We start from the raw sequence: 12,990 nt of genomic DNA on the forward strand, positions 1-12,990 counted from the left end.
GTGGTATGAATAAATTATTGCTGTCTTGTGTTTAATTAAAATTCTTGAAAATTGCAGCTACCAAAACAAATATTTACAATTAAAGTCTATTTATATTATCCGTTACCTGTATGGAAATTTGTATGGAAATTTTAATTTGTAGAATAATGTTATAAACTAAGGAAAATTGGTGATATTCTGATGTTAACTTGTTTTTTAACAGAATATATATATTTTATTAAAATAATTTTTATGATGTTTTTAATCATTAACATTCAAGAAAAATTTTTTTTTATAAATAATTTATAATGTTCTGAACAGTTAGTGTTACTAAAATCAAAACATTGTTGAGCTAATCAAAGCTAGGAGTCTTTGCTTCCTAGCAGTTATTCCTTGCTAATACTATTGTCCGAACTCCATTTACCTTTACATTGTTTCTAGAGAGATCTAGCTTAATTTTTTTTTTTGTGGTGTATTATTCTGGTATATTTGTTGGTTGTTGAAGAGTCAATAGAATGATGATTTTGAAGATTATGTTACTTATTAAGATATAAAATATTGTTTCTGGTTAAGTTTTGTGAAAAGTGTTAAAAAATTTTAATTTGTTAGTTTCAGTCACTATTCATTTAGTTAAAGTTTTTCAGTTAATTTCCTAAAATTATTTGCTTTTTCTGAGATGCATAAGAAGACTTTTGCAATGTATCTTTTTTTTTCAATAAACATTATACTTCATGGTCATTAGTGATTAATTTTCAACAGAATTACTATAACTGTTTGAAATTTTATTCTTTATTCAATTTAGTTCAAAGTAAATCTTTGTGCTTACTGTAATTCTGTACCAACCTGTAAACCATGTATCCATATCCATATTATCAAATTATATTATATCCAAAATTATCAAACATTATTATTTTAAAATATATTTAATTGATAAAAATAACATTTTATGAATTAAATTATTTATAAAATAAATAGTATTAATTATAATTATTTCTACTTAATTATTATTTACTATTTTTTCTTTCTCTTGTTCATGCTACTACCTCTACAGGTTCATTCAGTTAAGTTCATAAAATGTTTTTAGTTAGTAGAATTAAATTCCATATAATATAATTAATATGCAAATGTGTAGTATATATATGTGTGTATGTGTGCGTGTGTGCATGGACGTGTGTAAGGTTAATCTATACAGTGCCTTTATTTTGCAACTAATTTCATGAAACTGTTTCTCTGATCACATTTTCACCACATAATCTGTATTTAACAGTTATGTTACTGTATTTAACAGTTAACTAAAGAAGTTTTTTTTTGTATAATTTCAATAATTAATTTTTTTTTCATTTTCTGTTATGTCAAAGCAGGGTAGCTTTTATAATTAATCATTTTAGTCATAGAGAGTAAAAAATTGTTTACATTGTAGTTGACTTAGCTTCATTTTTACTCTAATATAAACCATGCATTTTTCAAATCTCATATCAATTTTGTCATTATCTTAAATTACCTAGTATACAGTAAATAGTATAATATTTCACAATTAAATTTTTGCATCATGTACATACATATTTTCAACTTTAACTAACAGTATCTTGTTTTCATTTGTTAGAAAATGTAAATTATCATGTTATCTCTGTTAAGCTTGTTTGGTACTAATAAAATCAGCACACTTCTCTTCCATTTACTGAGTTTCTCTTTCTGTTAGTTCTCTAACTAAATTAATTAATTTTTTTTAATTTTATTTCTTCTTCTACATGGTATTAATTTTCTGGGAAATAGAAATATTTCTACTACTTTATGTTCTGTTAATACTTTCATAATGGATCAAACTCCAATAAAATATAACTAGATCATTTTTTCTGAGTTCTCCTTTATGATGTACATTTTATGGCTTCGTGAGGCCCTTTTCATTTAGGATTACACAACTTAATTATCTGTTAACCAGATGTTACATGTTTTTAAATCTTGTTTTTATGATAAATTATCCTGGATTTTACCTTCTCTCAATAATAATGCTATTCAACAAAAATGGTTAAGATACAGAATAGTACAAAGTAATTTTTTATAATAGAATTAATGTAGTTAACAGGTGAAAAAAGAGATGTCTATTTTTATTGTACATGTTTTTCATTTATTCATTTGTTTTGGTGGTTATCTGTTTGTATTAAAATGAAAATTATTTATTAAATAGCATTAGGATATTGATAAATTATGCATGTTAATAAATTAAAAACAAAATTTAAATAGGAATAAAGAATATACATTAATATTCCGTAAATCTAACTAGGAGATAGTAAATGATATGTTATTTAATTTATTAATAAATGCTCTTTTCCTTTAATAATGTGCAGTTAAATGATTTTTACGCAGGATACGACTTAATCATGATTTCTGTGGTCACTATTCTTTCTTCACAACCTCTGTTTTCTTGTTCAGAAAGGAATTTTTGTGTCCAGCCTGAGATCTATCATTAGAGATATAGAGTTCATAGAATTTCTATGGTTTCAAATGATCGTAATTATTGTTAAAGACATGTTCTGTGTATCATTACTATTTACTTGTAAAACAGATTTTATTCTAAATAATTTTAATCAAAGTCATTATTGTCATGTAGTCATTCAGTTAATTGTTATTGTACTGATAATTATCATTTTACTCCATTTCTTGTTTATTACTATCAATAGCCGATGGGTGAATGGCTCTACGTAGTGAGTTTCGAACGATGTCTTCTGGGCATCAGAGCAAACCCAGTTGTATTTAGCTCTAGCTCCAGTACGCGTGTGCTCTGCTGGAGTGGTCTATTATATCGCCAGTTCTCGTGGGACGAAAATTTCAGTTCCTACAGTAAATTCTATGATGGTTGGTGGTCCATCTGAAAAAACCACCAATTTAAGTCTAGTGAAAAGGCCTCGGTCAGCTTCGTCTGACGAGGATAATTTTGCTACAGCCGACGAAGATGGTGTCAGGTGCAAAAATGTTTGCTTTGTTGTTATTAGGAATAATCAGGAGGGTGGCTCCCTTCAAAAGGTCTCACCTTTCCTGATTAATAAATGCATCACAGGATGTATTGGTTCTTGGAGGAACATTAAAACATTATGTGATGGGACAATATTCTGGTGGAGACATATAACGATGAGCAGAGTCGCTCTTTGTTACGTCTGACCAATATTGGCGGCATAATCGTAAGTACGACATGCCACAAGACCCTAAATACCTGCCGACGGGTAATTTTTTATCGTGGCCTTCTGGATATGAATTTAAGGGAAATTGCTGATGAACTTCATACTCAAGGTGTTGTAGAGGTGAAACGCATGATGAAACGGCAGAACGGGACAGAAGAACCGACGCCGTCCCTTGTACTGACGTTCAGTCTTCCTGTTCTTCCAGAAAAGATTAAAGTGGGTTACCTCTCTGTTCGGGTACGCCCATTCATACCCAACCCACGGCGGTGTTTCAGGTGCCAAAGGTACGATCACACTACAACATCTTGCTCGAGGTCGGAGATCTGTGCTCGATGTGCTACCGAAGGTCACAATGACACTAACTGCGAGGAAAGTGAAAAATGTGCGAACTGCAGTGGTTGCCCTTTAAGGAAGAAAAGGCAATTCTCAAGATCTGCATTGAGCAGAAACTATCTTTCCTGGCTGCACGCAGGGAGTATAGGAAGATAGTTAACTCAGGGAACCTTGTACAACCAGATGGGTCCTTCGCCACCACTGCGTCAAAACAGACTACTTCAACTGTTCATACTCCACAGTGCGGTTCTTGCACTGAACTTAAGAAACTCGTTTAGATGCTTTCTGATCAAGTTACTTCGCTTACAGCCACTATTTCTGGGCTGGAGTAGAAAGTCCTGTGTCGCAATAACTGAATCCAACAGTGCGGTCCATACAAAAGTTCCTGCTCCCAAAGTACTACCGGTACGGGCAGAGGCTACCACAGCTGGCAGTAAGCCAACTAACAAGGTCCCCATGAAGGGAATCCACATAACCACCCCCTCTGGGATGTCAGTAGCGACATCCCGTTCTCTTAGACTCCTCCACCATCCATATACTGGAGGATATGGTTGAAGAACTTCCCGACCCAAAGGCGTCGGCGTTATCCAAGTTAAAGAACACGAAAAAGAAAAACAGAATCACATACAACTAAATTCTATATGGTTTTCTAAGTATATTTATTATTATTATATTTTTTTTTTTTTTTGTTTTTTTATTTATTTTTTTTTTTATGAACATTATTCAGTGGAATGTTAGAGGTGTACAGTCCCACATTGAAGATATTGGAGTTCTGGCACAGGTACATGATCCGATTATCATGTGTTTCCAGGAAACTCATCTTCTATGACATGACCCAATAACACTCAGAGGATACTTCTGTGAGAGATACGACTGTGTAGTAGACTGTAGAGAGAGTGGTGGAGTGGCTATTTTCATGAAGGATGAAGTATCGGCTACAAGGATTCAACTGACCACTCTCGTTCCTGCTGTTGCAGTGAAGATCTCTGTCCCCTTCAAGTTACATATCTGCAATCTGTATCTCTCAACGAACACTGAGTTCAGTGCTCTGGATATCTCAAACCTCCTCACACAAATACTATCTCCATCGTTAATAGTAGGAGACTTCAATGCCAACCATGTTTCTTGGGGCTCGACTTTCTGCTCCACTCAGGGAAATATAGTACACAATGTGAGACAGGACTTAGACCTTTGTTTGCTGAATAATAGATCTCATACATTCATGTCTTTATCATCTGGTACTGTGTCTAACATCGATCTCTCCATATGCCTGCCGAATTTACTCCCTCATTTTGATTGGTGTGTTTGTGATGATTTTCATGGCAGTGACCACAAACCAATTGTTATTGGTTTCGGTATGGACCACGAGATTTGGAGAAGGCCACAGAGGTGGATTGTTGAAAAGGCAGATTGGGGTAGATATCATAAAGCCTTCCAATCGCAGTATGACGTTGGTGCGAACATCCTTGAGCAACTTTCCTTTTTTACGTCCATAATACTTGAAACTGCCAGCAGATATGTCCGACAAACATCGGGTAATCCTAAACGTCTTTCCATTCTGTGGTGGAATGATGATTGCAAATGTGCTATTAAGAATCGACGGCGAGCACTACACAAATTCAATAATAGACCTACAACTTAATATCTAAATTTGTACCGCAGGGCTAGAGCAGTATGCCGTCGGATCTTCTTGAACGCTAAGAGAAATTCATGGACGAAATATGTGAACACCATCTCACGTACTACTCCCACGTCTACTGTGTGGAAAAAAATCCATGCAATTTTCAGGTCGTCAAGGCAATCTATTCTCGGTCTCATCGATGAAGGAGAACTCCTTACATCATCTTCGGCTGTAGCAAATACTTTAGCAACCGCTCGGTGTCTCTCACTTCATCATATAGTAACGACTTTCAGAGGTACAAAGCACAGATGGAAATATTGGTGTTTCGGTTGGTGAATTGAACACTCCATTCTTACTTAAAGAATTGTTGCACACACTTAAGAACTCACATGACACTTCCCCTGGACCAGACAACGTTCGCCTTTGTATGCTTTCACACCTTCCTAAATCAGCACTACAACATCTTTTGAGTATTTACAATGGTTTATTCTCCGAACAAGTCTTTCCGCCCGACCTGTCAGAAGCATTTATTATACCAGTACTAAAGTTTTTGCTGGATCCCTAGCCACGTAGGGATTCTAGTAAACGAAAGAGCAGATTCTGCTGTCAAAGAAGCGTGTATTCAACCTCCTTTCACCACCTGAGTTACTACCTTTGATTTTATCAATCGTATAAAACAATCACTGAGAGCAAGGTGGCTAAGTGGCTGGGCGACTACCGTCGATAATAAACTCCGACGGATTAAAGATTCAGTGTTGCCATGGGGCTCCTCTTGCAGAAAATCCCGTTGTGAGGAAGAGGTCCTCTGCCGTTTACGGTTAGGACATACGAGGATCACACACGAATACCTTATGTCAGGAGAACCCTATGCACACGATGCAAGTGCCGCATGACTGTGCACCACATTCTCGTGGACTGCATATGTTATGCGGCGTTGTGTCCGTCAGTTTAATATACCTAGAAACATCCGTGATATCTTGTGCAATAATAACAGAATTTTGGACCGGATGTTTCTCTTTTTGCATAGTACCAGGTTACTGCAAAGAGTTTAATATGTTTTTCTGTTAAGAGTTTTTTTAATAATTTTAACCTTTACTTTCAATTTTGATTTTTTTGGTTCTATGTATTTAATTTTACTATCCGGGGAGGGGACTTTTGCACAAGCCATTGGAATTAGGTAAGTTTTATATAGTTTCTTTATTCGATTATTTTAACTTTTATATTTCATCAACTTCGTCTGTGGTACTAGTTTGAGTTTTATTTTGCCTTCTTAGCTTGTTTTAATAAATTTTTATTATATGATTAATATTACATTTACACCTTATAAACTTTATTATTTTGGAGTTATTTCACCCTTTTATTAATAAAATTCCAGGCGATGATAACGCCAAGGCATTTTTCGCCCACAAACAACAAAAAAAAAAAATCAATAGCCAGTACATGGTTAAAATTAATTAATTTCGTTGAAACACTAATATCCCATTATTACATCAGTTATTATCAGCTAATTTGTCCTTCTAAAAGAAAAGAATTAATCATCTAGTTCAAATGCAAATGTGTATTAAACTTAATAATAATATTGTTAGCAAAATTGCCCATAGAACAGTTGCTTGTATTTGGGGAGTCCTACTGCAGTTATTAAATCACTACTTAGAGAAATTGATATTTAATCCTAAAGGAATACCTCTTGCTGAAGTATATTACCTAACTCTTATAAAAGACACATTTACTGTACTGTATTGGAGAAGTACTGACTTTGTAGCTGTTTGTATTAACATTTTACTGACGTATATGTATACAGAATATATATTATTGTTTACAGAATAGTACAAAAGTAATTTTTTATAATGGAATTAATGCAGTTAATAGATGAAAAAAGAGAAATATCTATTTCGTATTATAAATTGAAATTGAAACACTCTTCCATTTGATCAAACAATCCAAGACTGACAGACTCTAGAAAATCAAAAAAGAATTGGAAGAACATGCATCAACAAAAAGAGAAGATGGGCAGTCATGGATTGTGTCCAACAAAATTATGTACATAGTTAGAACCCCTCACTGTTAACCATGCGTAAGAGGAGACTGTGATTCTTTGGACAAATCATGAGGATGTAAGATTCGAGACTTCTGAAACAGCTGGTACAGTATAATCTCAAAACACCAAGACAGGATGTAGATGAATCAGAGAAATAAGAGAGGATCTGAAGGAAATTACCCTTACATTGGAAGATACCACAGACAAGATAAAATTAAACTAAAAAATCAAGGACAAAAATACTCTACACTCGCAAGAAAGAAACTCACAAAACTAACATTTTCAACACCAGATAGGACACGGGGATTGAACGTATGAGAACGTACTGGGAGAACCACAAGTACCAAACAGTCTCTTTGAAGAAACTTTGATAATGGACTGACTAAAGTTATCCTACGGCGGGGGATCATGAAAGATGAAATGAATTGTATGTAAAATTTTTGAGTTTCTTTTAAATATATTATCCATTTATTAATTCTTTTTAGCAGTTATTTATTTGTATCAAATGAATATCAAAAATTAAATATGAAAACAAATATTGTAATAAATTGAAAATATTAAATGAAAACAAAAATATCTGAAGTAAGCAATAATTTTTTTTACCAAAACTCATGTTTTTTTTCTAATAGGAGGTTAACATTTTGTACTTATTACACTGAAGTGTATTTTTTTATATAAAGAAATAATTAATTTTTTCACACAAATTTGTTCTGGATAAATAGAACTTCTGGGAAATGGAAATATTTCTACTACATTATTTTCTGTTGTACTTTTGTAATATATCCAATTCCGATAAAATATGAGTTAAAATGCAGCCTTTAAGAAGGTTTTAACTGATACTGTGCAAAAGGAATCCATGCCAAAACACATACATATATACAAACTGATCAGATTGGAAAAATCTAAAGCTTTTCAAGGTTCACTTTCATGATCAGGAAATAGCCTTGCATTTGCTGATCTATCCTAAGTGTTTTAGGATTGGCTTACTTTTGAGGCCTTGGTTCATTGATTCAGGAGGGTATGTGAAGAAGAACAAACTTATAGATTCTGGAAAGGAAGGATCTTGTACAACTTCAAAATTTTATTTCCAAGAGGCAGCAAAATATTTCAACAAGAATAAGTATTATGCTATTCTGCCAAAAAAGTAAAAAATAAAAAAATATTGTGCAAGAATAAACCATTTACATAAATATTCTATTCACAAATCTCCTGATGAATATTCTTCCAAAGATATGCAATCCATGACAAAAACATACTGTGTATATACAAAAAAGAATACTGTGTGTATACAAAAAAGAATATTGAGATTATCATTTGTTACAATCTTTCTTGGATGAGGTATTGATTTAAGGGTGGAATTAAAGAGTAAAAATAACAGTTGCAAGCATGGATGATGAAGACTGAATTTATACTTTATCACCTGATGCCGCCATAAGCAAAGATGCAACATCTGTAGTTAAAAGTTCAACATGTGTTGCATATGTAGTATCCTCAAAATGAAAATTACATTCTTTGATGGTGTAATCAGTTTGAGAAAGCCAAGGGTAACTGACTCTATCTTTTTTGCTTAGTCCTAAAAAAGATTTGTTAGGAAGGCTACCTTCAAATAGTGCAAGAAAGAATGCTGGTGATAACAATGTGGAAAGGAAATATTTGTGTACCATTCACACTGTCTACAGCTCTTGTTTTTACAGGCTATGAAGACTACAGATTGTATTGTGAGTGCCAACATTTTGAAATTTATATATTAGAGCGTGAAGATGACTTTCATCTTCAACATTTCATTTTAAAGTTAACATAATCTGTACCTGAGGAGTCAGAAGATTGATTGATTGAAGGAGTCTGAAGATTCATTCATCCTCTGAAGTAGTACCTTATGGTGGTTCTGAAGGCTAAACAGAAAAAAGTAGACACCAACACTTGTAGATGAAAACTACTGAAAATCAAAATAAACTCTTACAATGTGAAAGGGTCTCCCCAAAATGAAATGCTTTCTTTCAAATATTCCAACACAAGTTTACTGTCATTATTTTTCCCTTTTTTTGCTGAAAAAAGTGTAACAGTAGTTGTTTTATTGTATATGCTGTAGCTCTTTCCTCAGTTGCAAGATTGACCCAAAAGTTTTATTTGGCAACTAAATTGTGCACCTCCTCACTAGCATCAACTTTATTTGGGATCGATTGAATGGCAATTTTTCCAACTACATATCAGTTGGTATGGGTCCTATGGCAAAGTTTGCTTGGAGTGGCCTCTTCTGCCAGTGTTGTACCTCATTTAATATTTTACTTTGAGTTTTATAAAGAATCTTGTCTTAAAGAATGTCTACTGGCCTACTGATCAACCTGACCTATTACCTACTCGATTTGAGGCATAGGACTAAAGCAGCTGTAGCATCCATTACTGCAGACGTGGTGATTAAAGTATGAGATGAATTCTCCAACTGACTAGATGAATGTATGATGAGAGGTGCTCAGACGACCAACCCACTGAATTAGTCTAGTGGTGAACTTTTCATCGCAAATTTGCTAATTTTGAAGTCAAGAGTTCTAAGGTTCAAATTCTAATAAAGACAGTTACTTTTATACACAATTTGAATACTAGATGATGGATACAAGTGTTCTTTGATGGTTGGGTTCAATTGACTACTCATCTCAGGAATGGTTGACCTGAGACTGTACAAGAAAATAATCTTCATTCATCCTCTGAAGTAGTACCTTATGGTGGTTCTGGAGGCTAAACAGAAAAAAGTAGACACCACCTCTTGTAGGTGAAAAATTTGTTACTCTTTCATTTTATTTGAGATTCATTACTTAAAGTCAAAATTGGGAGATATTTAATAGCTTTAAAAACCCTGATATTCATTTCTGTGCACCTGTATTAAAAAATATGAATTGAAGTCAAAAAATAATGCTATTCAATTTTTTTTTAAATAACTGTGAAATAATGGATACAAATAGGCTGGATCTTGGGGGTTTTGATAATTTATGTGAATTTAATTAAATTTTACAAAGAGCTAATAAATTTATAAGATGAATAAATAAATCATTTCTTATTTTATTAAGATTAAAAGTCAAATAATATCTTCTTCAATTGGAAAAGGGTTATAGAAAGTGGAAATAAATTTTTTGTTGATTTTACTGTCACACACAAAAGCTAACCCAGTTTCAGATGTTACTAATTTTGATACAATCTTGAAACTTGCCCTTATAGATTTCCAATAACAGAGAAACAAAAGGAGATTGTAATTAGATAAATGTTGTGCCTGTGAAATTTTTAAATATTTATAATAATTTGGAAAATAGTTAATTAGTTATGTGATTTGGCGAAGATTCAACAACCTTGCTGTATATTTTTTAAGCATATATTGCACAAAAATATACCAGTATAATAAGTCATGTTTTTGTAATACAGTTAATTTTATTTATTTATTTTTTACTAACATCTGCTGATAGATTTCCAGTTTAATTTTTTTAATGTTAAGGATGTTTGCCTGGCCATTAGAGAACTTAAATGTTTTATTGTTTAAAGTTTTTTTTTTTTTTACTTTTTTGACAATGTGGCATTGTGCTAAATCTTCTGGTAACTCTCCATTTCATTGTGGAAATAGTTTTTGAAGATGTGATTAAAATCTTTGCTAACATAATAAAATTACCATTTTTACAACATGTTATTTACTTTTCTTTCAAATTGTAAAAAAAAAACAACGTTCTTTCTTTAGTACTTAATTTATATGATACCATCTGGAAACATTTTGTTTTATTTGTTGCATTTTCTAACTTAAATGCAACTCTTTGCTCTTAAAAATAAAAATGAGAAATGTTTTTCCTTTTGTATTTTTTCTGCTAACTGTTACACAGAAAGTAGCTACTGTTAAGTCCACAGAAAGTAGTTAGGATGAGAATTACTTTTTCTTGCTAATAATTGATTCTGTGATAGGACTAAATTATTCCTGTTATAAATTGTTTCCTTTCTTTAAAGCGAAGAGGAGCCACTTTCTCATTTACCTATTTTATGTTAAAAGTACATAAACTAAACCTTATCATTAGGACAAGATGAGAAAAATTCACAACTTTTAGATGAAAGCAAATAAAATTTGTATGGTAAATTAGGAAATAAGCCACACAATTATATTTACAACTTAAACATTTATTTTGTTTTATAATATAAAATTATTAAAGCTTTTACCATTTTTTCATTTATTATATGTTTAGTCATAATTATTACATTGCAATTATTAATCATAAATAATTATTTTCTACTTTTAACATAAGATTGATTGAATAGTTTTGAATGTCTGCTTATCTTATGTTATCTTGAAAATAAAGCAAATTTATGTTCAGAGCCTCAATTTATGTTCTTTGATGTGGCATGATCTTGATCTATTTTTTATTTTAATTCTTACCTCATTTATAGTTATGAATGTTTATCTTGCTCAGTGATTATGTTGTTGTAGCTGCCTTAAGTTCAGAAAAATTAAAAAGTGTTCTAGAACTGATGCAACCTCAATTTAAATTGTAAGATAGATCCACATCATTTACAGTAAATCAGTGAAATTTTTTTCAAATTTTTTACCTTATTGCATTATCTTCTAAGATATTTTGATTTCATAAAAAAAATTGATAATACATTATACTCGTGTAAAGATAAATATTGTTTTAAAAAGTAGTTATAACTTTTGCAGTAAATTTCATAGACTGTAGGAATGAGAGGTTGTAGTGACTTGTAAATCAAAGAAAAGTTCATTCAAATGCCTGATTTTTCTGTTTTAGAGACTCATTACATTAATACTAATGAAAGAATAACTGTGAAGATGATAAGAGATGTATTTATTATCTTTATAAAATTCATTTAAATCAATTTATCAATCAATAAAAATTGTTCAATCAATCCAAACTACATTATTTACACATGTGCGCACAAAATTTACATAAAATCATAACATAATATTATGAAATATAAAGCCTGCGTAAACTTAAACAAGTTTAATAATAAGAAGAAAAATAAAATAATAATAATTATATGCTCAGTAAAACTAATCCCTCAAATAATTCTGATCAGTGTAACCAGACAAAAAATGCTGAATTGTGTTTTATAATTTATAATTCAGTAGTGCATATCCATATATCTTCATTTTTCAATGAAAACTTTATATTACATGGAAAAAATTATTAAAATACAATAAATATATATACTTCTAAAAAAAAAAAAAAAAAAAAAATCTCTTGAGTATTTAATTATAATATTTACATTTTTATACATAAATATCAGTGTTATGAAAGCAAGTTATATGAACTACATTATTTCATAATAAACTGGCACATGGGAATCATGCATGGTAAATATCTGATTTATATATTGACTTAATATTATGCTAATAGTAATTTAAATTTGATTTTAAATTACTGGGTTTAATAACTTGCCTGTATCCCAGTTTTTTATTTTAATTTTATTTTCTTATTAGTAATATCTTATTAAAACATTGTTTAAACTAAGGCTTCTATTTAGGTACATCCATCCTTGTTCATTGAAAAAATATTAAATTTATGAAAGATTATAAATATTTTATGGTTTCATAACAGTAAAAGTTTGGTTTTTAAGAAAAAGAATATTTGTAATTTTTTTAGAAATTTTTAGCACGTAGAAAAAAATAAGAAATTGCTATGAAGAAGGGTACTTTTTATTATGGTAAAAAGTACCCTCATTTAAGCAAATGTATAATGGGCCAAAGGTTTTAAGAAAATTAAAATCAATGTAATATCCATTTTCTTTCTGTATAAAATTAGTTGGCGGACATATGATTTACACTTAGCCACAGTAGCTCTTTTTATGTAAAATAATATATT

This window comes from Lycorma delicatula, chromosome 3 (assembly GCF_047948215.1).
Source record: "Lycorma delicatula isolate Av1 chromosome 3, ASM4794821v1, whole genome shotgun sequence".
In the NCBI taxonomy this organism is placed as follows: Eukaryota; Metazoa; Arthropoda; class Insecta; order Hemiptera; family Fulgoridae; genus Lycorma; species Lycorma delicatula.